Raw genomic sequence first — 25424 nt, forward strand, 5'->3', positions numbered from 1 at the left:
TTTTACGTTTTTGCCCTATCTTGTCACCATGGTGAAGAGAAGCAGTTGTGAAATGAGTGACATGGTTGTTAAGAATGCTACAATGGGCATAAATGATGACCAGTCATAAGTGCGAAGACCGGTCAAAAGTGCGAGGACCTGTCAGAAATCACTTTTTTCAACCCTCTGGGTAGTCCTTTTGTGCATATGGACTACTCAGAGGGCTGAAAAAGTTATTTTTGACTGGTTCTCGCACTTTTGACCAGTCCTCGAACTTACGACTGTCCTCACATTTTATGTTTTTGCCCTATCTTGTTACCATGGTGAAGAGAAGCAGTTGTGAAATGAGTGACATGGTTATTAAGAAAGCTGCACGGGCATAAATGTGAGGATGGTCATAAGTGTGAGGACCGGTCAAAAGTGCGAGGCCCAGTCAGAAATGACTTTTTTCAGCCCTCTGAGTAGTCCCTATGCACATAGCCACGCCCACCCAGTCACATGATGAGCTAGCCACGCCTACACAGTCACGTGACCAGCTAGCCATGCCTACCCAGTCACATGATTGCCAAGCCACACCCCCAACTAAGCCACGCCCACAGAACCTGTTGTTAAAAAAATGAATCCCTAATGCATATATGCATTAATATGCCTAATGCATATATGTAATGGGCAGGTGAAATTCCAGAATTACAGGTTTGGGTTATGATGCAACCCTTGATTGATGAAGGACAAAAGCAGGACTCAGTATAGAATTTTTGCGTTTACACCATTTTTCTGTCTATTCTTAGTTGTTAAACTCAAGTTCATATCTGGGGAAGGAGTTAAATATAATATATGCACTTGGCCTGGAAGCTTTTTTAGAATTATCTCACTAAATTGATACTCAGTGAAGCCAAATAATGCAGATTTTATCAGTGGTAAAGACAAAAGCTAAATTCTCCTTGGAAAAACCCATTCACACATATGTTTATGAGATAGATGAGACATCACCAGATAAAGCCAGATGTTACAAACACCCCTTCACATGGCTAAAATTCAAATTACTATGCACATGGCCATTCTAGTAGTTGCCTTTAAACATAAACGATGAATCAGACTTGTTGAAAATTCAAACTTATTTCTTTACAAACTGGTACAGTCTGTTTGGCCATGCTATTTGAGCAACTAAAAATACAAAGGGAAGAAACCACCATTTCTTGTTGCTTTACATTTTGGAGTCCTCGTTTGTTTGGCCTAAATGCAAAGTTTGTTTTCCGTTTGTGATTTAGCCTGGATTTGACATAGTATTGCTGCCTCTTATTTCATTTGTGGTTGATTAAGTTGCTCCCATCCAAAAAAAGAGTCAAACGACAGTGAACAGAAAACATTCACAAACATGCCAGTTGTGAAACAACAACCAGAATCCTCTGTAATTCTGATTAATCACTATATCCAAACAATGGGCTTATCTTGGTCCTCCTTGTGAATAGTTTTTACCCAGCGCTGATGAAAAATGAGCAGGAAAGTCACATTCCACTTTACAAATGGTGGCATGAATCTCCCTCGAAGACAGAGGAGTACAATTTTTAAATAAGAATTCAATGTGTGCCAGAAGTTAATAAATTGTGTTGTTACATTATAACACTTGTGATATCTGTTCATTGACCATGCTGAATAGGTTTGGTGGAAATTGGAATTCAATAATCTCCGAAGAGCTACAGATTTCCCACTTCTAATCAGAATTAGGTGTTTTGGAGAATAGGTTGACCTCCCTTTTCTCTGTGACAGCCCCTCAGAAATTGGAAGACTACAATTATGTAACCGCTAGCCCCTCTCTTTGTTAGACTAGACATACCCAGTTCTTGCAACTGTTCATCATATGTTTTAGCCTCCAGCCCCCTAATCATCTTTGTAGCTCTTCTACTTATTTCTATTACCTCGTGCTACTAACCATGTAAAGTGGGTTATCTGAAAAAGATATAAAAGCAACACAACCAACAACATAGTAGCATACATACTTTCATTTCACGCAAAAACACGTTTGATTAAAAGCACACTAAAAGGTTGAAAGTGCATGTTTACAGGTGACACAACTTTAAATACTAGTTGCTACCAGCAGGGGGAACTGCTGCATTCATCATGTGAGCGGGACACTAGAAGCTAAATTTGATGGAAGTTTGACTGATCCAGAAGCACTTTTTGGCTATTTTTCGGACTTCAAAATTTCACAGAACAGGTTATACTTAACTTTACTTAATTCCTTGGTAACTTTCATTTTGTCTCCAACCTCCCCTTTAAGGAAACTATTGAGAAGATGATGGAGATTCAGTTGTGGAATATTCTAGAGGAAGTAGATTATTTGGACCATTTTCAGTCAGGTTTTAGGACCATCATGGGCAAAAGCAGCACTAGCTGCTCTAGCAGATAACTGTCATCAGAACTGGATGAAGGGAGGTCAGACCTCTTGGACCTTTTAAAGCCTTTCAGTACCATCATCCTGCAGGATTTGAGAATTGGCATTGTTTTAAAGTGGTTCCACTCCTGAGCAAGTGTTGGTCATGGAAACAATAGCTGAGCCCTTAGATCAGTGTTTCTCAACCTTGGTAGCTTGAAGATGGGTGGACTTCAACTCCCAGAATCCCCCAGCCAGCGCTGCTGGCTGGGGGATTCTGGGAGTTGAAGTCCACCCATCTTCAAGCTACCAAGGTTGAGAAACACTGCCTTAGATGTTCCATTGCGGGGTACTATAATCACTGCTCTTTAACCCATACTATTTTAACATATATTTGAAACAACTGGAAGAAGTCATGCATCAATTTGTGGCATGGATCATCAATACAATGATGATATTCAATCTATACATTGTCAGTCTAGGTCACGGCTGTCAAACTCACGGCCCATGGGTCGAATGCGTCACACGCTGGCCACATCCATGCCCTGTTTAGCAAGGGGGGGAAAGTCCCGATACATCATGTGATGCCGCCATGATGCCCCAAGGTTGACACCCCTGCTCTAGATCAAGCACAGAACACTTAGTTTTAGTTTTAGTTTTAACATCCTGGATCTGTGGAAATGCTGCAGACACATAAACCTACAGCCTTAAGATAAGGAGGAAAAAGCTCAGATTACATTGTGTTTAGGCAGAATGAATGTATGTCCATAAATATCAAGCTTATCTATTAACTTTTATCCCATTTGTTCTTTTGTGAGGTTTTGCTCCCCTAGAAGCAAGAGGAGGTCCTTCTGAACTCATGGCTCCTGCGAATTGAGCAGAGGGACCTTTATACAGCTGCTGCTGTTATACCAGTTGGGGGCCACCCAGACTACTGTATCCCAGTAACACTAATAAAGGAGAATATTTGTAGCTCAGGGTTGACATGAGGAGCCCTTGGTGCTCTCTGAGCTTGCTTGTTTTCTTACAGTTCTTTCATTATCCAAACTAGGTAACATCATCGATGCTAGTCACTAGTACCGATGATATTATATAATTTGGGTAATGAAATGTCTGCATAATCTACCTGTTGTCTTATACATGCTTGACAAATAAATAAATATATATTAAATAAATTAAATAAGCTCAGAGAGCACCAAGCACCCCTCATATCCCAGCAAAAGTCATTCTGATTACCTTGTGGTAATCCTTCACCTTTGAAGATGACCGGGATGCTGCAGTTAGTACAGTTCATGACCACATTATTAGTCAGGAAGGCCTGTTACTTTTGGCGTATACAGCCCTTCCTTCAGGAGGTTTCCAGGCCCAATTCTGAGGGCTGATTCTCACCTATAATGGTCTACATAGACTGGCACCGGACACATTGCCAAGCATGATTCTGCCCATATGCTTCAAAGGTTCAAGGGAAGGTCTCTCTTCCCTCCCCAGGGAGATTAAGGGGACTTGGATCAGATGACAGCTTTCTTTGCAAGAGTCCTCTTTTTATGGAACATTCTTCTCCAGAGTTGCAATTAGCTTCTACTTCCCTTGCATTCGTGAAGGGTCTTAAAACAATTTTATTTCAACTAGTCCCTGTATCTGTTCCCGGCGCCTATCTTTTAAAATTGTTTGTGACTACTTTCTCTTATAACTATATTGAGTAAAGGTTGCTCTAATACCTGCAGATATTTGTTGTTTGGATTGCCTGTTCTGCTTCAATATCAAGGCTTGAAATGGTCCTCTCTTTATAGCTGTAATTGCAGAGAAGTTAAAAAGAAAGCAATTCTTTAATTTCTCTGCCTTTGTTTCTCTTCCTTCAGAGTGTGCTTTGCTAACAGGTAAAGCCATCACAATAAAGGCAAAACCTTTTGTATTTCACAAAAGGAAATACCACTTCAATGTATTTGTTTGTTTATCTATCTTTACAGTATATTTCCTATTTCTAAACTAGGAGTATGGTACCTTCATTCTCTGTTCTAAGGCTGGTTGCTCTATCTGGTTTTTTGACACATCTGAACTTTGGCGTTGGAGAAGACTTCTGGGAATACCAAAGAAACAAATGGATCAACAAACAAATCAACCCAGATTTCTCATTCAAAGAATAAGTGATGACTAAAATTATCCTTAACTCTCTGGAGACGGCTCTAATGCTGGGAAAGGTGAAAGGAAAGAGGAAAAAGACACCTAGCAGCAAGGTAGATGAACCTGGTTAGAGTTGAGATGAGTGCATTGGGAGATTTGAAAGAATAGGTTACTGTTGTGGTCCACCAGTAGCCTGCAGAGCTGACAGCGAAGTTGGTCAGTGAAGAGGCTAGGGAGGAACATGGGCCATTCTGGAGTCTGGGGAAGGTTCAGACGAGGGCTCTGCATCGGAGGCAGAGATGGGGCCAGGGCCATCTGGGAGTTATGTGTGGACTCCAGAGCCTCCAGAGTCGGACATCAGAGAGGCAGCAGAACAGGAGGATCCTGTTCCTAGTGCGCGCATGCACAGAGCTGCCAGAAAGCAAGAACAGTTAAAACTAAAGGGACGTCTCAGGAGTAAGGCCTGGAAATGATTGGCCCCTCCCATAAGGCTTAAAAGAGGAGCAAAGGCATGTGGGCCCTTTGCAGGAAAGCAACGTTGGTAATTCTGTTCCCAATCAGGGTCTCTGTTTGATTCTGGACTCTGTGTGGTTTTGCCAAGTAGGTCTTTGGCAGCATGTCAAGGGAGATAAGGTTGGTGATTATCCCAAAGGACTTCTCCCGAAGGACTTTTTGCAACTAATTGGGACTCAGCTGTGAATGAAAGTAATTCACAGCTGTTGCAATAAAAGAGGTTTTTGAGATGACTAGTTTGTTTTAATGACTCAGGAAGCCCAGATCACAACAGTTAGGGATAGATTGTCCTGGAGAAAATCTATGTGGTTGCTAAAGGACAGGATCAGTGGTGGGATTCAGCCGGTTGTCTCCGGGTCGCACAAACCAGTTACAGGGAGGTGCCCCCACCCACCCAGATGCAATGTGTGACTACTGCGCATGTGCAGAGGTGGCGCATGATCACATTTGTGAACCAGTAGGGAAGGTAAGTGAATCCCACCTCTGGTCAGCACTGACTTGATGCCATATGATCAGTCAGGTTACCCAACCATAGATCATACATATGGACCCCTTAGAATCCCTAAACCAAGATCTGCATCCAAGAATCAACTGGCTGCCAGATTGTAGGTGTGACTATAACAAGACTCATCTACTCTAAAATCAGATTTTATTTTTGTTCCTTCTCCCATCAGCATGGAGGATATCAATGACTAAGGTAAATAATTAAGCAGGAAAGTGGTTAATTGTTCCTCTGTCTTAGATAGAGAAGCATTTTATATAGTAACACTTCATTGACAAAAAGAGTTTGTATAAAAAAAGAACAACACATTTCACAAATGAAGGCTATGCGGTTGGCAGTAAACATCATTATGTTTAATGGAGGCTATAGATAGTAACTCTGCACGCAATTGCATGCACACTGGTTCCAATAAATTTGGTAGAAGGCTATGCAGAGTTGTAAGTGTGTGTGTGTGTGCACACAATTAAGATGAACACTATAGATTAAAATGCAGCTCATAACTATCGAAATCATGTGGTTTTCTGTATTCCTTTACTGTGCCTGAGTCCTGCAATTCAAGCTCTCTGTTTTTTATATATGACTGACATGTACCCAGGCACAGATGAATGCTACAAAAGTGATGCCAATTGTGCCTCTGAGATTATACTGGGGTTCATTAATTTTTATTTATTATTAAATTTATATGGCTGCCAATATCATGCAAAAGTTATTCTGGGAGACCTACAACAGTCAGATAAAACAAGGCATATAAAAAACAATCAGGATTTTTAAAAAAATATAAAATTGGCGTTAAAGGTTAAATATTATTAAGACAAGATATATAAACCTCGGAGAAAGCCATCTCAGTAGAGGAACCATCTATATATGTCTTGGGTTCCCTGGTCTGGATGGGGAACAACAGGCTTCAGCTGAACCCTGAGAAGACTGAGTGGCTCCAGGTTTGGGGGCTGTAGGTTTGGGACAGGGGTGGGTTCTACTTATCTTTACTACTGGTTCGCAATGGGATCGCGCTCGTGCACTCACTTCACTCGCGCATGCACCTTGCTTCTGCTCATGTGCAGATCGCTTCTCATGACGTCAGGATCAGTGGGTGGAGCCTCCCGCCAGTTTTACTACCGGTTCTATAGAACCGGTCCGAACCGGGGGCAACCCATCACTGGTTTGGGGGTCACTGGACTTGGAAGTCCCAAGTCTAGAGGCATAACCAGGTCAGGGGGGGGGGATGGACTTTCAGAACATCAAGTGGGATGGAGCTAACCTGATTTCGGGGGGTGGGGGGACAACTGGGCACTGTAGAAGAAAAGTTCTGCTGCCCAGGACTCACTAAATTTAAGGTCCTGGAAACAATAAAGGAAACTCTCCTTGAGGGATATGAGCAATTTAGAAACATGAAATATAAATATAAAATAAATAAACTGCTTAGAAGAAACTCAATGTGTCTTTATTGGTTTTTGGAGCCAGACAAGCTTGCAGAGCAGAGATGGGACATGTGCTGTTTTAAGAGTACACATAATTGCTCACACTGCTGCATTCTGTACCAGTTGACATTTCCAGATATCTTTCAAGGGCAGCCCCATGTAGAATGCATTACAACAGTCCAATCTGGAGCTGATTAGGACATGAGCGACTGTGAGAAGAGCCTGTCAATCCAAGTATGGGCACAACAAAAACACAACAGAAAGTTATGCAAAGTGTTCTCCACCCCCACCCCAAGCCATGACTGCCACCTGCTCATCAAGCAGGAGTCTTGAGGACCCCCAGATTGTGCACTGAGCCTGTCTGGAGTAGTGCAGACCCATCCAGCAACAAAGATGGCATAGTCCTGGAACAGCATGCCCACAAATCTAGAGCCACTCAGTCTTGCCCAGGGTTCAGCTGAAGCCTGTTGTTCCCCATTCAGACCCTAACAGTGTCCAGGCACTGGAATAAGTTCACGGTATTATTTAATTCACCAGGGGCAGATATATATAATTAGGTAACATCGGTATACTGATGACACCTTATGTCATGGTGACGATGGACTCACCCAGCGACCTCATAGAGATGTTCAAGAGGAAAGGAGAGAAGGCCACACCCTACATAGCAGGGGCCGAGAACAGGACATCTCCCCCAATTTCAGATCACATAGCCAGGGTCTTGACAGGAATACCAGATTTGGAGTGCAACCACTGTTCTACATCAGGATCTGGGTGACCTGTGCTAAGACCATGACTGTCACAGTGGCCATCAATTTCTAAGACCACCCTGCCAGGGAAGGCAGCTGAAATCTCCCATGGCCATGAGCTTGTGGAATTCCACTGCCAACTTGAGACAAAGTCAAGGAGCTCAGACAGGGAGGTCACAATGCAGCAGGGAAGGTTGGTCCAGTAGCAACAATTCCAACTGATCCCTAGAACACAACTTAATGAATAGGGTCTCATACCCACTGACCTGTAATGCAGAGCCCCTGAAAGCTACAAGAAACCCTTGATGACAATCGCCACATTCCTATCTTTGCCCTGGAGTCTTAGCTGATTTCACACTCAAAACCCAGCTGGGCATATTTGGAAAGAATAAGCTCGCCTTCCCGACCTAGCCAGGTGTCAAGTAATACATGCCAGTCCAGCCATCTCATCAATTATTACATCACCGGAGGCCTTATTTCAGACTGACCTGGCAGTCAGTACCAGCAGCCAGAGTCAAGGGCTATTGAAGATCTGCTGACAGGATATTGAGGTTGAGACCAAGTAGCTGGAATACAAAACTCATATGAGCCAACAGTTCCATATCCCCTGAGGGTGGCCCACTCTGTCATCCACCATGTCTCCCCATGCCCCAGACAGGAAATGTGACTAATTCTATCTTATTGTAAGACTATATTAGCAGAATCTTGCAAGTCTGAAAGTACAAACTTCTCACCACCATTTTAATTGCTTGGTCCTTTAGGGCAGGTCATTAAGAAAGAAAGTTTCTTTCTCTGATCATTTAAATTACTGGGAGCTCCTGCCTCTCTTGTCTGGTTATTTCCTAGGCAGCATTTCTTCTCCTCTTTCACCAAGGTCATCCATGCTTTCCATAACAATGCCTGACATCACATATTACAGCCTGACTCCGTCCCTTATTCAATGGCAACCAGTCCCCAGAACCAATTTTCCCCAAATTAGGTTGCTTCAGTTTATTTATTTTTTTCTGCAAAGACTTTTGCTTTCCTTTGCATTGAATGCCAGTGAAAAATTTCTGCATTTTCACAAAAGTGCTTTTGGAAATGTATACCATTAGGCAGCTTGATTCTGGTTTTGGCTCCCATTTATTTTTACTCAACCTGATGGAACAATCTTCTTGCCACTGGGTTATTGCCAGTAGTGAAACTGATGTTCATTTTCCTGGGATCATTGCTATTGCTAAATGACATATTGATCAAGCTTGGAGGAGAGAAGTTTTAGAGCAGAAATACTCTCTATTTATATGACCGTCATCTCTTTCTTTTCTTTTTCACTCGGGAGGAAGCAGTCCCGAAGTCCCACCTTTCATATATACAAGCCTACCCCTTGCAGTGATAAAACCACTTTTTTGCCATAGTACAAGCAGTATGATTTTAAAACTCTATGTTATAAAATGGTACAAACATTATTGGCAGGACTGCACTTCAGAGAAGAGCAGAAGAGAAGTAGATGAATTGTAGCTGCTCCCTAAAGGAGGAAGTATGGGCCTCTTTCATGGCGCAGGCTCTCCCTTTCATCAGACTCCAAAAATGTAGGTCCTCCCTCGCCCCCAGCCTCTTTCTATCACTAGAAATTCCAATAGCTATATGAATGGACAGAGCACAAGCTGCTGGCTTCCAAAGCTAAAGTGAGGCTTTTCCACTGATATTCAGATTAGTGCTGTAAAGGTCTAGGACAGTGATGGCTAACCTTTTTGCCGTCGTGTGCCAAAAAGCAAGGGGAGCAGGGAGGGGTGTCGTGTGCACATGTGCCCACACCCATAATTCAATGCCCCCCGTGCCCTGCCCCCTGTGCATGCACCCGTGACCCCCCCTGCACTCCGCCATGCATGTGCGTTTACTCCCCCCCCCACGTGCCCCATTTTGGGCCTAGCAGGCCTCCCTGAAGCCTCCGGAGGCCAGAAACGGCCTGTTTCCAGACTTTGGGTAGGCCTCGTAGGCCCATTTTTTTGCCCTCCCCAGTCTGAAGACGCTTTCCTGGAGCCTGGTGAGGGCAAAAATAACCTCTCCCCACACCGGAGGCCCTCCGGAGGCTGAAAATGTCCTCCCAGAGCCTCCCTGCAAGCCCTGCACTTACCTGACATCCACATGGATGTATGGAGACTCCTGGGAGGGGAGAGATGGCTTGGGCGGGGCCAGCTGAAAATCAGGTGGCCAGTGCGCGCATGCATGCTGAAACTGAAGCTAGAGCAATGGCTCGTGTGTCCGCAGATATGGATCCACGTGCCACCTATGGCATGTGTGCCATAGGTTCTCCATCACAATCTAGGACAACTTGTCACAGCCATAGCCAACTCGCTGCAGCTAACTTACCATAGCCAACTCCCCGTGGGACAACTCAACATTATATTAACCGTTTCATTGTTATTTTTATTGTTGATGACCATGTTTTTCTTGAAATTATTATAATTCTTATATTTCCGTATTGACTTTTTTATTTTATTATTATTAGCCATGGTTCCATTGAAATTAATTTAACTTTTTTATATGTTGAACTGTCCTGTGGCGCGTTGTCCCACGGCTAGTTGGCCATGGCAAGTTGTACTATGGTGAGTTGGCTGTGGTGAGTTGGCCATTGACCATGCAAATTGGCAGTAGTGAGTTGTCCCATTCCAATGCTGTAAAGAATTCTTCTTTGGCATTTTTCAAACATTAAAAAAGAGACCGGCCATCAAAACTGAACACCACTGTTGGAGACCACATAGGCATGTCCATGCAGCCAGCATTCAGTCATATAGAAAGAAACTTGGTTTCTTTCCCCTCAAAGGGCAAGAAACGAAATCAGTGAATTTCTTGTGTGTGGGTGTAGAGTTGTCACATTTATGTTAGTTTCCAGGCTAATAACCAGGAAGCATCATTTGCAGGAAGCTCTCTAAGAAGGATAGGACTTTAAATAGGACAGGAGGTAGCTCAAGGGAAATGATGGGGGAGGACTGCCAACCCCCAACTTGAGCTGAGCTAATTGCAGTCTCTGGACAAATTTTTGGACAAACCTCGCAGGACTTTCTAGAAGGGAAGAAATCCTCATGACTCACCAAATGAGAAATTGTCCTCCCAGTTGAATTGGAAATTTACACTGAAATGTAAGACTGTTTATTTAAGTTGAGCACTGAAAGCATCCTTCTCCTTCTCTGGTGTGCTCTCACTATGATATTTATGAGGATGCTTTGTGCCTTTCTAATTTTTCCTGTACTAGATGAGCAGAAGAAATTCATTTGGCTCCTCAGCATTCATTTATTCTTTTGCTAAACAGTTATCCCATAAATCTGAATTCTCATTAGATGATTGTCTTCATAGACTGCTTTTAATTAATAAAACCTATTTTACAGCTATTCAAAGAATTTCTTTTACATAGTATAGAAATAAAACAGATCAAAGAATTCCAAAGCAGCAAATTATTTTCAGATTGGAATAAGCTTAAAAGCAACAGATGATAGATAGATAGATAGATAGATAATGGATAGATAGATAGATAGATAGATAGATAGATAGATAGATAGATGATGGATAGAGATAGATAGTAGATAGTAGATAGTTAGATAGTTAGATAGCTCATAGATAGATAGATAGATAGATAGATAGATAGATAGATAGATAGATAGATAGCTCATGGATAGATAGATAGATAGATATAGATAGATAGATAGATGACAGATAGAAAGATATATAGATATAGATAGATAGATAGATAGATAGATAGATAGATAGATAGATAGATAGGTGATAGATGATAGAGAGATAGATGATAGAGAGATAGATATGCTATCTATCATCTATCTATCATCTATCTCTCTATCATCTCTCTATCATCTATGTATCTATCTATCTATCATCTATCTGTCTATCTATCATAGATAGATAAATGATATAGATAGATAGACAGATAGATAGATAGATCATAATGATAGATGATAGATAGATAGATGATAGATAGATAGATGATAGATAGATGATAGATAGATAGATAGATAGATAGATAGATAGATAGATAGATAGATATAAATAGATGATAGATAGATAGATATAGATAGATAGATGATAGAGAGATCATAGAGAGATAGATGATAGATAGATATGATCTATCTATCTATCATCTATCTATCTATCTATCATCTATCTATGATCTCTCTATCATCTATATATCTATCATCTATCATCTATCTATCATAGATAGATAAATGATAAATAGATAGGTAGACAGATAGACAGTTAGATAGAGATAGATGATAGATAGATGATAGATAGATAGATAGATCATATAGCTAGCTAGCTGGATCATATAGATAGATAGAGGATAATTATTAGATAGATAGATGATAGATAGATAGATAGATGATAAATAGATGGATAGATAGATAGATGGATAGATAGATAGATGATAGATATAGATCGTATAGATAGATCGTATAGATATATATAGATGATAGATAGATGATAGATAGATGATAGATAGATCATATAGATACATAGATAGATAGATGATAGATAGATGATAGAGATAGATAGATAGATAGATAGATAGATGATAGATAGATAGATAGATAGATAGATAGATAGATAGATAGATACAGTGGTGGGATTCTAGGTGGTTCAGCCGAACTGTTTGTTAAATTGTTGGCTTGCCCCGTCCCCTGCTCCGCCCCTCCACACCACTATTTATTGGCCTTGGCCCTCGCAGCACTCAAACCATTTGTTAAATTGCTGGCTTGCTCGCCCCTCCCTACCACTATTTATTGCCAATAAATAGTGGTGGGCTGGGCGGGGCGAGGGGCGGGCGGGCGAGTCAACAATTTAACAAACTGTTCAGTGTTTTTTTTTGTAATTTATTGGTGTCGCAGCACACCGAACTGTTTGTTAAATTGCTGGCTCGCCTGCCCTTCACCCTACCCCACCCACCACTATTTATTGGCCTCGCTCGCAGTGTTGCACAGCTTGCCTGCAGTTATTCTTTGGCTCCTCGACCACATGGCCCAGCCTGCTTTCCTAACTTTGCCCGCGGTGGCCTCCCACTGTTCCTGAACGACCACCTCGGACTGCTCCCGACTGCTCCAGCAGCAGAACAGGCAAGTACAGCCGAGTGCTGCCCTCAGGGAAGCGGGGCTGGGAAAGGTGGTTGACCTGCACCAGCACTGTCTTGCGGCCGCCTCCCACCCATGTGGCACCAGCCTACCCTACCCCATCCAGTCGCTGGGGGAGATGTGCGATTTATCTCCACGCCAGAACACTGGCTGCCCAGGCTGCAGCTGATGCTCCACATTGTAATGGGCTACAGGAGGAGGAGGGGTGCTGTCTGCCCCATTGCGAAGCTCAGTAAGAGCAACCAGAGCCAGCTGCAGGCGCAGCTGGGGGGGCGCATGCCCAGTGGTGCGCAGGCTTAAGGTGCCACCTCCAGGCCGAGGGGCGACCCGATGATGTGGTAGGTGAGGAGAAAGATAGATGGAGAGAAAGAGAGATGGAGAGAAAGGGAGGGGGAGAAACAGAAGGGGAGAAAGACGGGGGAGAAAGAGAGATGGAGAGAAAGATGAAGGAGAGATGGAGGGAGGGAGAAGGGGAGATGAAGGAGAGAAAGGGGGGAGAAAGAGATGGAGAAAAAGAGATATGAAGGAGAGAAAGAGGGGGAGAAAGATGGAGAGAAAGAGATGAAGGAGAGAAAGATGGGGGAGAAAGAGAGAGAAAGGAGAGAAAGAGATGAAGGAGAGAAAGAAGGGGGAGAAAGAGATGGAGAAAGAGAGATGAAGGAGAGAAAGAGAGGGTGGAGAAAGAGATGGAGAGAAAGAGAGATGAAGGAGAGAAAGAGGGGAGAGAAAGATGGAGAGAGAGAGATGAAGGAGAGAAAGATGGGGGAGAAAGAGAGATGAAGGAGAGAAAGAGATGAAGGAGAGAAAGAAGGGGGAGAAAGAGATGGAGAAAGAGAGATGAAGGAGAGAAAGAGAGGGTGGAGAAAGAGATGGAGAGAAAGAGAGATGAAGGAGAGAAAGAGGGCGGAGAAAGAGATTTGGAGAGAAAGAGATGAAGGAGAGAAAGAGAGGGAGGGAGAAAGAAAGAGATAAGAGAGATGAAAGAGACACACAGAGATACCTGTTTAAAAGAAAATACTGGGAGCCACAAAACCTGGGTGGGAGTAAATGATATAGAGTTGGCAATGCCCATCCAGGTTTAAGGTTGTGTTTAAGTGTTTACATGTGTTTAAGGTTGAGTGTTTAAGGTTGCAGACCGCTGACCTACCCCATCCGATCGCTTCACCCTGCAGCCAGCCCTGTAGGCCTGCGCCCGCCTCCCACCTGGGCAGCAGTGGCCTACCTACCCTGGTTGTATCACCTTGCCCTGCAGTCAGCCCGAATGTCCGCCTTGGACTGCCTCCGACTACTCCAGCAGGTCATTTTTATTTAATTAATTTAATTAAGAATGCTACAATGGGCATAAATGATGACCGGTCAAAAGTGCGAGGACCTGTCAGAAATCACTTTTTTCAACCCTCTGGATAGTCCCTATGTGCATATGGACTACTTCAGAGGGCTGAAAAAGTTATTTTTGACAGGTCCTCACACTTTTGACCAGTCCTTGCACTTACGACTGTCCTCACATTTTATGTTTTGCACCCTATCTTGTCACCGTGGTGTAGAGTAGAAGTTGTGAAATGACTGACACGGTTGTTAAGAATACTGCAATGGGCATAAAGTATGAGGACCAGTCAAAAGTGCGAGAACCAGTCAGAAATGACTTTTTTCAGCTCTCTGAGTAGTCCCTATGCACATAGCCACGCCCACCCAGTCACATGACCAGCTAGCCACACCCACCTGGTCACATGACCAGCTAGCCACGCACCCCAACTAAGCCACACCCACAGAACTGGTTGTTAAAAAAATTGAATCCCACCACTGGATAGATAGATAGAAAGAGAGAGATGATAGATAGAGAGATAGCGAGATAGATAGATGATATATAGATAGATAGATAAGAGATAGATAAGAGATACTAGAGAGAGAGAGAGATACACAGACACACACAGAGTCTCACACAAACACACATATACATGTGTATGAAAAGACGGAACATGTCTGCCTTTTTTTACTGCACACAAAATACCCAGCTCAAATTCTTTTAACTCCACGCAGTTGCTAGGCAATGGAGAAACAAGGCTCCTAATTAGGCTGCACTCTGAATGATCTCTGCAATTAAAAAAACAAAAACAAAAACTGTAAGTTCAAATTAATTTTGTTGTCCCTTGCCATCACCATTTACCAGCATTTTGCATGTGTGTGCCATTGAGTCAGTGTTGACTCCTGTGACTGTCTAGGCAAGTTCCTGCAGTTTTCTTGGCAAGTTTTCAGAAGTGCTTTGTCATTGCATCCTTCCTATGGCTTGGAGACAGTGACTGGCTCAAGGTCACCTAGCTGGCTTTGTGCTTCAGGCAGGACTAGAATTCATGGTCTCTAGTCTAGTCTGATGACTTAATTACAAACTGATTAAACTTACATCAAACTGGCTCTCTAGTTAGCACTTACTAGGTGAAAATGTTCATGTGAATTGGGAGATTTTACATGGTATTATCTTTAAGATGGCTGTAGCTAAGGCAAGATGCCATTGTTAAACTGGTCTACCACCAAAATTATACCCGTTTTGAAGGAGTTACACTGGAGGCCAAATGCTCCTAACATACACTCAACAGAACTGTACTAACATATTAGCTTCTACCTTGGACAGAGAAATAGACTGAATAAAGGCTTTTAAACTAACATGCATTCAGACTAGGAACAAAGAGTGTGTGTGTGCTTGTGTGTGTGTGTTTGCATATACATTTTTTCCCCATGAATAAATGTAAAACAAAGTTAAGAAAAAGTACAGGAAAGAAAATAGGAAGTTATATTAGAAAATAGAAGCTTGCAAGCTTATTCCTCCCTCCCTTTAAAATTTAATACATATTTCCTCTTCCCTCATATTCAACCCTTTTTAATTAACAAAAGCAAAAATAATCCAAGTCAGAAATCAAAAGAGTTTTCAATCTTATATGGAAGTACTTATTATTTTATCTCTGACTAGAGAAATCTATTTTGTATTCCTTCCTTGTAGGGAATCTTTTAACAGATGTTTTTTTGGGCAAATGTAACTTGGTGTTGAAGTACTGTTGCATTTACATATTTTGTGTTAATTATGCACAACCTGTCTGCTTCTATAACCTCAACTTCCTCCTCCCATTCTGTTAAAACCTCAACAACCATCTCCTTAATGCCTTCCCCAGGTTGTTCCAAACATACTCTCAATTTCAGACAAATTTCTTCCTCTCTTAATTCCAATAATGCCACATCCAGTCCTTCATTATTTTTTCTGATGGTCACTTCCACCTTATTTCCTGGGACTTCTATTTTTTCCTCAGTTTGTTTAACTCCTCCAACCATTTATATTGCGGATTCTTCCTTTTTTTAAAAAAAATCCAATCTCTCTTCCATATTTGCAAATCTTTCAACCAGTAAAATTGCCACCGACATTATGACATTCTTCCCCATTCTTCAAAATCCTTGGTAGCATCTTTATTGTAATGCCTTTTCTTGGTCTTTACTGTGTTAATGATTCTCTAACTGTGTTAGTGATAATAGCCATTTTTCTCTCCCGCTCTTTGGATTTATCCAGTGGTGGTATTCAGCCAGTTGGTACCAGTTCAGGCAAACTGGTAGTGGAGATCGTGGGTGGGCCTGCCTGCCCGCCCGCCCTGGAGCTATTTTGTCCTGTTTTTGAGGCCAGGCACATGTGCGTAAGGTGCACATGCAGGCAAAGTCCATGCGTGGAATGCCGGGTGCATACATGGAAAGCACCCACGCACGTGAAGTGAGCATGTAAGTGCACCACGAACCGGTGGTAAAAATCTTTGAAACCCACCTCTGGATTTATCCAACAAGAGAAAGCAACAGCTAGAAAGGAGACTCTCTCTCTCTTCCTTTTCACTTCCTCTATTTTCTTAACTCTTTAGTCCCATTTAACATGGTCTACAGACCGGCCCTTGAATCCACTTTCCTACAAAATTCTATACCATTTATTTATTTGTTTAATTATTTCAAAAATAAGCAAAATCCAAAATCACCCAAATCCTTTATCTGTTTTAAATTCTTGTAGTCGAAACTCTTAGATTTATGGTATATAGATTATTTTTATATCTGTGTACTTGTTTATTTCTGTTTCTTTTTATTCATGCTCTGGATTGTAGGAACATTAACCAAGAGGTCTAATTACTCTGCTGCTCCAAAGATCTCTGTAACTTTTAATTATAATGCAAATGTGTTTTGAAAAGTGGAGTTATGTCCATTATAGGCTCCGCTGAGGCTGCAAGCACAATTGTTCTTTCTCAACTTTTGGTACTCCTTAGTTGAAATTCACCTGCAGGCAGGGGTGGGTTCCACTTACCTTTATTACCGGTTTGTAGCGGGAACGCACGTGCACACTCGCTTCACACGGGCATGTGCAGAAGCTTCTGCACGTGCGCAGATTACCCATGATGACGTCATGGCGGGTGGACAGAGCATCCCACCGGTTTTACTACCGGTTCTATAGAACCGGACCGGACCGGGAGCAACCCACCACTGCCTGCAGGCTTCTTTGGAAAGTGCTGCCTTCCCAAGCACTCATGGGCAAATGGTTTGGCTTCTCCTCATCCAGAGAAACCCCACCCCTCCAAGCTCACCACCCATTTGCAGTTCTCTATCACAGCATCATCACTCTAGAGATGTGTCAGATTGCCATTTTCTCCATCCTGAAGTCCCCAGCCAAAGATAATGTTGATGAATAGTTTACCTGCCTGGTTATGTGATTTTCTTTCTGTTGCACTTTCTTTAAATTATCACTTTAAATAATCACTTTGGGGATATTTTTGGATTAAGGATTTCACTGGAAATCCAAGTGGCTTTATTCCCCCCCCCCACTCCCCAGGTCCAAGATAGCCTTACAACAATCATTTCCACTCTGCTCACTTTTATTTGGATTATGCATGCAGCAAACATAGAATTGCTTTTGAAAACAAATTCAGAAACTTCAGTTAATTCAAAATGGAAGAATTGGTTGGCTGTTGGGAGTTTCTTTGCATGTGTGTTTTGCTAAATGTCCTTTAGGATCTGATTCATGGTGTGTGTGTGTGTGTATTTAAGTAGGTAAAAAGGAAAGGTGACATGTCTTCAGGCAAACTAGTTCCAGAGAGGTTAAGGCTACCATATCTGGTATCCCTCCCTCCCTCCCTTTCTCCCTCTCTCCGTCTCCGCCTCCGTCTCCGTCTCAGTCTCCGTCTCTGTCTCTGGTAGCCCTAAACTCTCTGGAGCTAGCTTACCTGAAGACATGTCTCCTTTCCTTTTTACCTACTTAAATCCTAAGACATTAATCAGAGCCACTGCATAAAGAAGGGAATAGTGATCTTTAAAAAAAGGGGGGGGGGCTTTCTCATAGTGGTGCCTTGTTTGTGGAATCCTGCTCAAAAAAACTTGCCTAGAACCATTTTAGTTTTATTTTGTTGTTGTTATTGTCAACGAAAGGTTTTTTTATACTTCTTTTTTTTTAAAAAAAAGTTTTTTATTTTTATTTTTCATCAACATGTTTAAATGTACAGTCTTTTATCCATACTTATACATTGTTCGTTCATCTTCTTCTTTAACTTCCATTAGGTAATTAATTAATTATTTGTTCGGGTCTGCTCTTTTACCATTTCCTTCTTTTGTTTTACTGCAACCTTTCCTTTTCCCTTCTTTCTCGTCCTTTCTTTCTTCTTTCCTCATTCCTCCTCTCCTTTCCTTTCCTACTTCCTTTCCTCTTTCCCCTCTCCTCTCTTCTTCCTCCCCTTCTTACCCTCTCTCCTGCTCTTCTTTCCCCTTCCTTCTTCCTCTCCTTTTCCCATTCTTCTTTTCTCTTCTTCTCACCTCCCAATTCCCCTACTTTCCCCTCTCTACTCCTCCCCTCTTTTCCATTCCTTTGTTGTTTCCTTTTCTAATTAAATCTGATATAGTATTTGAGCAGACCTGATTTCTATTTACATACGTCTTCATTTCCAATTTCATTTTTTACTTTACTATTATTCCTCTAGTATTCCTGTACATTTTTAATCAATTCATGTATCATCTGGGTATAACATTTGTTATGTTTTTTATACTTTTAAGTTCTTTAAAAATAATGTTGATATTATTTTTTAGAACCTCACTGCTTTACTACTATTTTCATTGCTATAAATTTATAGAAAATTATTGCAACTCCTAATCAGTAAATTGATTAGTATTCTATTTTTATTTTTTAATGATTTAATTGATTTAAAGAAAAGGAATTCCTTTTGCCCCATCCAATTATTAAAGTCTACTTTGGGTGTTTCCTGATGCAAATTTGTGTCATGATTAAGAAACCTGAGACCCGACCAAGTGAAAAATCCACCTCCACATTCAACTAGAGTTGGTGTTGAGTTTTATAGCTTTTCAGCACCACCTGAAATCTCATTTATTCATTTATGATTTGTATTGAATTTCTCTTGCTTATACAGGTAATCATCAACTTCTGACCACAATGAGGACCAGAATTTCAGTTCATTGCTAAGTGATGCAATCGTAAAGTGAAACATTGTGTGAGCACATCACTTAGCAATGGCAATCCCAGTGGCCATCTTTATCTGAGAATCACGAGTTGTTAAGTGAGTGCCCATTAAATTTTAATCATTACATGGGCACTTTTACAGCTGTAAATTTGGCCATGGTTTGAAAGTCCATTTAGTGCCACCGTAACTTTGAACAGTCACTGAACAAATGGTCATAAATCAAAAGCTACCTGTATCTCATTGAGCTTGTATTTTTTTTTCTTATTTATCATGATGAAAAATAAATGCTGAACTATACAAACAGGTGAATAAATATTCCCTCACACTACCTTAAAGTTCCTTCCTCTGAACTCCATGTTAACCTAATGCAAATGATCCTATTGTCCATCTAAACTCTGCTTTTGAAACCAGAGTTTGCCGTATTTTAAAAGCCAAAAGAAGCATTCGGCTTGTCTTAGGAGCTGAGCAAGGCATTCAGTTCAGTGGAACTGCTCCTCTGGAATCTGGATGGCATTTCAGGACCAACCTCTCTTCTAGTCACAGAAACTCTAAAGCAAGTGCAATCTTCCTATACCAATTAGGAAGCTAAGAATAAAACATAGGCACCCTAGTTTTGTGTTACAAATACCTTCTGCATTTTCCTCCACAGCAATCATCTCCTTTCCACCATAAATAGCAATGAGGATATGGAAGACCAGGTTCTCAAGATGCTAGTCACTGATGGGACAAGTATGGGAAAGAAGCTTCACATTCTAATACACAGGCAACATTTAAGTCCTTTTTTTTAACACTAAAGGTAATCCTCACTTATTGACTGCCTTGTTTAGCGACCATTCAAATACACAACTTTGAAAGTAAAAAAAAAAGCTTTACACCAGGTCTTCACATTTTCACTTGTTGCAGCCTCCCACAGCCATTGCCATTTGTGTGCTTTACAACCAGCTTTTAATAAGCAGAGTTATTAAATTATTAAGGAGAATGCAGAAGTAAAATCGCAAGTTGTGGTCATGTGATATCTTGCTTAATGACATGATTCACTTAATGACTGAATGGAAGTGATGTTGTCATGTTGCAGTCACATGATTTTCTGTTTAGCACTAAGCTTGCACACACACTCGCAGCTCAACTTGCACGACCAGGGAGTGGGTGAGCAATCACGTGTGTACATGCCAGCCCGCCCCTCACGCAAGTTGAGCTGCACGCACATCCACCAAACTGCCACTCAGGTGGCCCAGTTCCCTTCTCCCCCTTCCAGTTGGGGCGCCAATCCACAAAGGTTGGGGATCACTACCTTAGCTTATTCTGTCAACTCAGTCATTATATCTTGTGTAAATGAGTGTGATGAATGGATGCGAATTAATATGATGAATGAATTCTTAATTCAATGTGTGAATTCACTATGTAATCTTATTCAACACAATGCCAAAGAGAATACAACAAAATGTAATAGTATGGTATAAAATTCTAGCACTCTAGAACATGCAACAATACTTGATGAGAGAAAAAAAATCTTAATTTTTCTAACTAATAGTTTTAATTCAAAAAAAGAACTGCACCAATTAAAGGCAGTTCATTTAATATGAATGTGCATATTATTTAGAAAATACAGGAATCATATAATTGGTCTGTCTTGCTCAATACTGAATGTCACTATAGGAAGTTGTTGTTTGTTTATTGGGCTTATATGCCACTGGGGTCACTCCAGATTGGGAGCAGCTGAGATATCTTATTCTGTAAATAATTGTAATCATATACATGCAAAACATAAAACTACGATTTGAACCAACAAGAAAAGAAAGCCCAATTGCCATTACTCAACTACCTGAGAATCTTCTTTGATATATTCAGTTATAATCTGTCCCAGACTTTCTTGGAGAGGATAAAAAAATGGACCTCAATTTTTCCCACAGAAACTATAAGTTCCACAATAAGCTACAGTTGATTTTAGACAACTGTCTCTTCTGATCAAACAGGTTGTGAAGCAATATCAAAGACAAAAATAAGGTAAAAGCAAACAGTAATTCCTACAATGTTTTCCCCAAAATAAGACCCAACCAGAAAATAAGGTTTTATGATTTTTTTTCAGGATGCTCATAATATAAGCCTACCCCCAAAATAAGCCTCAGTTATGATCATCAGCCCTCGGGTTGGTGTGGCCAGCATAGGAGGTGATGAGTGCACAGGGGCCAATGATGTCTGACAGCAGCTGCAGCCTGGCAATCAAGGAGCTGGCGCACTCTGGGGATGAATCCAACCGCTATGACTGCTGGACCAGCCCTCCAAGCAGCAGGCACAGGCAGAGGTGCAGGGGGAGGCATATGATCTCACCTGCCAAACACACCGAGCAGCCACTTACCCCATCCTGACTGTGGGCAAGCAAAGACAGGCAGTGGGATGGAGTGGGTGGGCAGCCATGCAGCATGTCTGGCAGGCCAGTTTGCATGCCTCTCCCCCCACACCTCTGCTTCTGCCTGCTGCCTGCAGGGCCAGCCCAGCAGTTGTTGTGCTTGGACTCACCTGTGTTGCATAGGCTGTGCAGCCACATTGTGTGATGGCCAAGGGGCGGCAGGCTGCAACTGCTGCCAGTCCAGTGGTGGGTTCCGCCCAGTTCCGCTGAGCCGGTAGCGGTGACGATATGATGTCACCGAACCAGTTCTGGCCCCCAGCTGCCAGAGTCCAGACACCATTGGATCCCATGTGCTCACTGCCTCTTTTGTGCACACCGGAGGGGTGGGGCTCTTAGCTGGGCTAAGCTGGGGTTGCGGGGGCTGGTCCTAAAAAATAAGCCCTAATGTATCTTTTGGAGAGAAAAAATAAGACCGGGTCTTATTTTTTGGGAAAATATGGTATGTCATACTATCTTTAACTCTAAAACCAGGGATACAGAAATTTTGGGACTGGGGCTATACATCCTATAGCAATAAAATGGATAAATGGATACACATACACATACACTCACTCACACTCTCTCTTTCTCTCTTTCTCTCTCTCTCTCACACACACACACCATCCTGATATCAAAAATTGGTGAACAGATGATCTGTACATGCATATTGTCTCAAACTGGATAATAAAGAAGTGGTGAGGTAAGTCTACTAATAGTAAGATAGGCTGGTATGGCTTGGGACAGATGGATGACTAGAGGCAGCAAGTTCATGGTAGATGGTGGGAAGAAGAAGAGCTGATGCCATTACTTGGAAGTGATGCATGTGACATAGTATGGGCAGTCTGAAGAGATAAGGGCAAACAGCCTAAGCATTCACAGTTCTGCAGGTCTAGTGTGTAAAAAGAAAGGACTTATACTCTTATACCAACATTTGGTGGCATCCTGGCAGTTTGGCAAAATATAGTGGCTAGTATGGAAGAAGCTAGATTATACTCCAAACTTTAGCATTATGAACCACAATTTAGATATGGGAACCTACAAGCCAGTGTTGTTCAGTGGCCTCTTAATTCATGTCATTCCACACATACATGCACACACCAACAGCCTGCTTCCTTTGCTTGCTGCCAAATACAAATAAGAATCTTTTTGTCTCTATACTCCAGGAAAAGACTCCCACTCCTGTGACCCTCTAACTCTGGATAATGATCTTGAGGAAATTACATGCCATTCATACATTTGCGAACAAAGGTAGCATCAGGTTGATTGTCAAAGAGCAAAGAGACAGGATCACCAGGCTTCAAGAACGGGCCCTGTGAGACAAATGTTCTACTTAAGAGCCAGAAGTTCTTTCCATGTAACCTGTCATCTAATTCAGGACAATTAACAGTAGCAGGATTTGGATGAGAACATCATAAAAGCCTCTGTCTAAGAGTAGTCAGATACTGGAATAATATAAGCAACAACCTAGTATTATATCCTTTTAGCCACAAAACATGAATTTTGTAACATATATCCTAATCCAATTACCTTTATTATTCATAATATCATTATATCATTCCCAATCCTCCGAACCTGCTACTTATATTTAACCTGCAAATCTTAAAACTCTGGGACTATTTCTCAACCGCATCCTTTTCTGCTGATTCTGTTGTCAGTAACTTAAATAAGTCAACACCAAGCCACTTGAATAAAAACAGGCACTGGAAACCCAAGGTAGGGTTTCCCATATTTGTCTTTCTCTAAAAGAATATCATTGGTATTATGGTATCATTGATAAGATCAATAGCTTCATTCATTAACCCAATAAAAACTAGCTCTTTGACCAATACACAAAATAAATGTGATGAAAAAGATCAACTTCAGTTAAACAAAAATTTATCAAGCAACAAACTAGAAGAATTGTTAAGAAACAAGCTGTAAGAACAAAATAAAGCAGAGCTCTAGATAACATTATAGAAATAATCAATAAATACAGAAAGCCAAAGCAATACCTTTTACAGAGTTAAAATCATTTGTAATAACAGCACTGTCACACACAATCTTTTATTCTTGTGATTTTTAAGATTAAAAGATTCATACAACAAAATGTTTTATGAACATAAATAGGATATCAAATTGAACTCTGGGAATGTTCTTTAGTGATGTCTTTCTAAAGCCAGAGGAAACATTCTTAAAAGGGCTTTCTCATTCATGAGTGCCTTCCACTGCTTGGCCTCTAAGGTCATTTGAGTGGAACTATTCTGGAGAATAATGCTGAACACCATGTAAGACCATGGCTGCTGAGGACTGTCTCTAGCAGAGGTGGATTTCAGCAGGTTCTGACCAGTTCTGGAGAACCAGTAGCGGAAATTTTGAGTAGTTCGGAAAATCGGTAATAAAAATTCTGACTGGCCTTGCGCCCATCTATTCTCTGCCTCCCAAGTCCCAGCTGATCGGGAGGAAATGGGGATTTTGCAGTAACCTTCCCCTGGATTGGGGAGGGAATGGAGCTTTTACAGTATCCTTCCCCTGCCACGCCCACCAAGCCACGCCTACCAAGCCATGCCATGCCCACCAAGCCACACCCATAGAACCAGTAGTAAAAAAATTTGAAACCCACCACTGGTCTATAGGATACCTGAGTTTCCTTCTCCATCATCAGAGGTACAGCCTGAATTGACATTATACGGGATAAGCTCTTTTACTAGGCAAAAATTGGTCTTCCCAAAGTCAGAAACTCTAATAGTGGGAAGACCAAAAAAAGGAATGACTGAGAATTAGGAAAAAGGATGTGGAAAACTTTATGGTCAAGCTCTCCTAAACAAACACATCTTTCTACCTCCATAACTCACTAAGTATATTTCCTTGCCATTGAACAAAATGGACACCTTATTTGTTTTGAAGAAAAATAAATAAAAAGAGCAGCAAATGCTTACCATCCCTATCCTATACTTCTTCCCTGATGTAATGTTGCTAGATGGGATGCTCTGTCCCATAATAATAACAATAAGTAATTCAGGAAAAATCAGAATGTTGAAGAAGACAGGCAGTGGGAAAATATCCTGGTATAATACGTAAGTCGAGGACTACCTGTAAGTCGAGGACTACTTAACAACCACAATTGACCCCAAAATTTCTGTTGCTAAGTGAGAGAGTTGTTAAGTGAATTTTGCCCCATTTTACAACCTTTCTTGCCACAGTTGTTAAGTGAATCACTGCAGTTGTTAGCAACATGATTGCTAAGTGAATCTGGCTTTCCCATTGACTTTGCTTGTCAGAAGGTCACAATAGCTGATCAGGTGACCCCGGAACACTGCAAACGTCATAAATATGAGTCAGTTGCCAAGCACCTGAATTTTGATCACCTGACCATGGAGATGCTGCAATAGTCATAAGTGTGAAAAACGGTCATAAGTCACTTTTTTCAGTGATCTTGTAACTTCGAACGGTCACTAAATGAAGTGTTGTAAGTTGAGGACTACCTGTAATCAGCTATTTGTATTTCTTTTTCATGGTTTACATTACTTTTTTAAAAAAAACCTATAACATAATAGGCAGAAATACAATTGGTTTTTGCTTTGACATCCCACCATTTTACCTCTTATATAGCCTCTTAAAATACCAGAAGTTTAAAATAATTATACACAGTGAAGTACAATTCTCATGTGGATGCTTACAGACCAGTTAAACACAGCATGTTATCCTATTAAACAGTCAAGTAATTAGCAATTTAAACAGCCTGAATAAATTATCACAAATAAAATTATATGGGTTATTTGGACAGATGAAATCATGCATGACTCTTAGAAAATGAAAAGAAAC

At 41.4% G+C, this 25424-nt stretch overlaps 1 long non-coding RNA gene across 1 annotated transcript; it reads right to left on the reverse strand.

The window, feature by feature from the left end:
* Positions 1 to 6905: 6905 nt before the first annotated feature.
* Positions 6906 to 8095, reverse strand: LOC117666014 (uncharacterized). Its single transcript, XR_004591567.3, has 2 exons — positions 7917 to 8095; positions 6906 to 7126 (listed from the first exon to the last, which is right to left on the reverse strand). It is a non-coding gene; the product is annotated as an uncharacterized LOC117666014 (long non-coding RNA).
* Positions 8096 to 25424: the final 17329 nt, after the last annotated feature.

The sequence above is a fragment of the Pantherophis guttatus genome, chromosome 1 (assembly GCF_059756535.1).
Source record: "Pantherophis guttatus breed Tessera chromosome 1, ASM5975653v1, whole genome shotgun sequence".
Lineage (NCBI taxonomy): Eukaryota > Metazoa > Chordata > Lepidosauria > Squamata > Colubridae > Pantherophis > Pantherophis guttatus.